Raw genomic sequence first — 3,593 nt, forward strand, 5'->3', positions numbered from 1 at the left:
GATAACTGCCAATATGTTTCTTCTAGGAGTTTTGTGCTTTCAGGTCTTATATTTAGTTCTTTAATCCATTTTGAGTTTATTTTTGTATATGGTGTAAGAAAGAGGTCCAGTTTCGTTCTTTTACATGCAGCTGTCAGTTTTCCCACCACCATTTACTGGATACACTATCTTTTCACCTATGTCATAGATTAATTGACTATATAAGTGTGGGTTTATTTCTGGGCTCTCTATCCTGTTCCTTTGATCTATGTGTTCATTTTTCTGCCAGTAACATACCGTTTTGATTACTACAGATTTGTAATATCTGTTTAAAAAACTTTTTTAATTTTTTTTTCTGAGAGAGAGAGAGAGAGCGAGAGAGAGAGAGAGCATGAACGTGGGAGGGGCAGAGAGAGAGAAGGAGACGCAAAATCTGAAACAGGCTTCAGGCTCTGAGCTGTCAGCCCAGAGCCCGATGAGGGGATCGAACTCACAAAGCATGAGACTATGACCTGAGCTGAAGTTGGACACTTAACCGACTGAGCCACCCAGGTGCCCCTGTAATATCTTTTGAAATCTTGGATTGTGAAATCTCCAGCTTTGTTCTTCTCAAAATTGCTTTGGCTATTCAGGATCTTTTGTGGTTACATACAAATGTTAGGAGTATTTGTTTTAGTTCTGTGAAAAATACTATTGGTATTTTGATCGGGATTACATTGAACCTGTAGATTGCTTTGGATAGCATGGACATTTGAACAATATTAATTTTTCCAACCACATGCATGACACATCTTTCCATTTATGTCACCTTTAATTTCTTTCATCAATGTCTTAGAGTTTTCAGCATGCAGGTCTTTCACTTACTTGGCTAAATTGATTCCTAGGTATTTTATTCTCTTTGGTGCAATTGTAAATGGGGTTGTTGTGTTAATTTCTCTTTCTGTTACTTCATTATCAGTGTGTAGAAATGCACGTGATTTTTGTATATTCATTTTGTATCCTGCAACTTTGCTGAATTCGTTTTTTGGTACTAATAGGTTTTTTTGGTGGAGTCTTTTGGGTTTTCTATCTATGGTATAATGTAATCTGCAAATAATGACAGTTTTACTTCTTCCTTTCTGATTTGGATGCCTTTTATTTCTTTTCTTTCTCTGTTTACTGTGGCTAAGGCTTTCAGTACTATATTGAATAAAAGTGGCATGAGCGGGCATCTTTATCTTGTTCCTGAACTTAGAGGAAAGGTTTTCAGTATTTTACCATTGAGTATGATGTTAGCTGTGGGTTTTTCATTTATGGTCTTAATTATGTTGAAGTACGTTCTCTCTAAGTTCACTTTTTTGAGAGTTCATTATGAATCAATGTTGAATTTTGTTAGATGCTTTTTCTGCATCTACTGAAATGATCATATGGTTTTTACTGTTCATTTAGTTAATGTGGTTTTTCATGCTGAGTGATTTGTAGATATTCAAACATCCCTGGAATAAATATCACTTGATCCTGGTGAAGGATGTTTTTCATGTGTGGTTGAATTCAGTTTGCTATTATTTGTTGAGGAGTTTTGCATCTATGTTCATGAGGAATATTGACTTGTAGTGGTTTTTCTGTGTGTTCATGTGTAGTGTCTTTGTCTTGTTTGGGTAAGAGGGTAATGCTGGCCTTGTAGGATGGATTTTGAGTTTTCCTTCCTTTTTATTTTTTGGAATAGTTTCAGAAGGATAAGTATTAACTCTTTTATAAATGTTAGGTAGAATTCACGTGCGAAGCCATCTGGTCCTGGAATTTTTTTATTGGGAGTTTGTTTTTTTATTACAATTTCATTACTAACAAGCAATCTATTCAGATTTTCTACTTCTTCTGATTCAGTGTTGGAAGACTGTATGTTTCAAGAAATTTTTTTCATTTCCTCTAGGTTGTCCAATTTGTTGGCATATAATTTTTCATAGTAGTTTCTTATAATCCTTGTATTTCTACGGTGTCGGTTTATTACTATTCTTTTATTTCATTAAAAATTTTTTATTTAAATTTCAGTTAGTTCAGGTACAGTATTAATTTCAGGTGTACAATATAGTGATTCAACAATTCCACATATCACCCCATGCATATCATAGCAAGTGCACTCGTTAATCCCTGTCACCTATTTAACACATCCTCCCACTCACCTCCCTTCTGGTATCTATCAGTTTGTTCTCTATAGTTAAAAGTTTGTTTTGGGGCGCCTGGGTGGCTCAGTCGGTTAAGGATTGACTTCAGCTCAGGTCATGATCTCACAGTTTGTGAGTTTGAGCCCTGCCCCGGGTTCTGCACTGACAGCTCAGAGCTTGGAACCTGCTTTAGATTCTGTGTTTGTGTCTCTCTTTCTGCCCCTCCCCTGCTTGTGCGGTCGCTTTCTCTCTCTCTCTCTCTCTCGCTCGCTCGCTCGCTCTTTCAAAAATAAATAAATAAACATTTTTAAAAAGGGTCTGTTTCTGGGTTTGCCCCTCTCTTTTTTCCCCTTTGTTCATCTGTTTTGTTTGTTAACTTCCACATATGAGTTAAATCTTATAGTATTTGTCTTTCTCTGACCGATTTATTTTGCTTAGCATTATACACTCTAGCTCTATCCATGTTGTTACAAATAGTACTTCTCTTTCAATTCTTTGTGTCTTCTTCAATTTCCTTCATAAGTTTTCTATAGTTTTCATCGTACAGATCTCTTATATCTTTGGTTAGGTTTATTCCCAGGTATTGTCTGTTTTGTTTTGTTTTGTTTTGTGCAATTGTGAATGGGATCAGTTTCTTGATTTCTCTTTCTGCTCCTTCATTATTGGTGTATCAAAATGCAACCGAGTTCTGTACATTAATTTTGTACCCTGCAACTTTGCTGAATTCATGGATCAGTTCTAGTAGGCTTCTGGTGGAGTCTGTCAGGTTTTCCATGTAGTGTATCATGTCGTCAGCGAAAAGTGAAAGTTTGACTTCTTCTTGGCCAATTCTGATGCTTTTTAATTTCCTTTTGTTGTCTGATGGCTGATGCTAGGACTTCCAGCACTATGTGAAACAACAGTGGTGAGAGTGGTCATCCCTGTCATGTTCCTGATGTCAGGGGGAANTCAGAGAACTCTAGATGCTGGCGAGGATGGGAGAAACGAGAACCCTCCTACACTGTTGGTGGGAATGGAGCTGGTGCAGCCCCTCTGGAAAACAGTGTGGAGGTTCCTCAAAAAATTCACACTAGAACTCCCCGATGACCCAGCAATAACACTGTTAGGGATTTACCCAAGGGATACAGGAGTGCTGATGTATAGGGGCACATGTACCCCAATGTTCATAGCAGCACTCTCAACANTATAAAAAATAAAGTAATTAACGATAGGTATGTATTTATTGCCATTTTGTTCATTGTTTTCTGGTTGTTTTTTAGATCTCTGTTACTTTCTTGTCTTGCTCTCTTCCCTTATGATTGATGTCTTTCTTCAGTGTTATGTTTGGATTCTTTTCTCTTTATTTTTTGTGTATCTATTATAGGTTTTAGTTTGTGGTTATGATGAGATTCATATATATCATCTTAAGTATGTAACTTTATATTAAGTTAATGGTAACTTAGGTTTGAACCCAATCTAATAGCCTTACGTTTG

The sequence above is a fragment of the Crocuta crocuta genome, unplaced genomic scaffold (genome assembly GCF_008692635.1).
Source record: "Crocuta crocuta isolate KB4526 unplaced genomic scaffold, BGI_CrCroc_1.0 scaffold394, whole genome shotgun sequence".
NCBI lineage: Eukaryota > Metazoa > Chordata > Mammalia > Carnivora > Hyaenidae > Crocuta > Crocuta crocuta.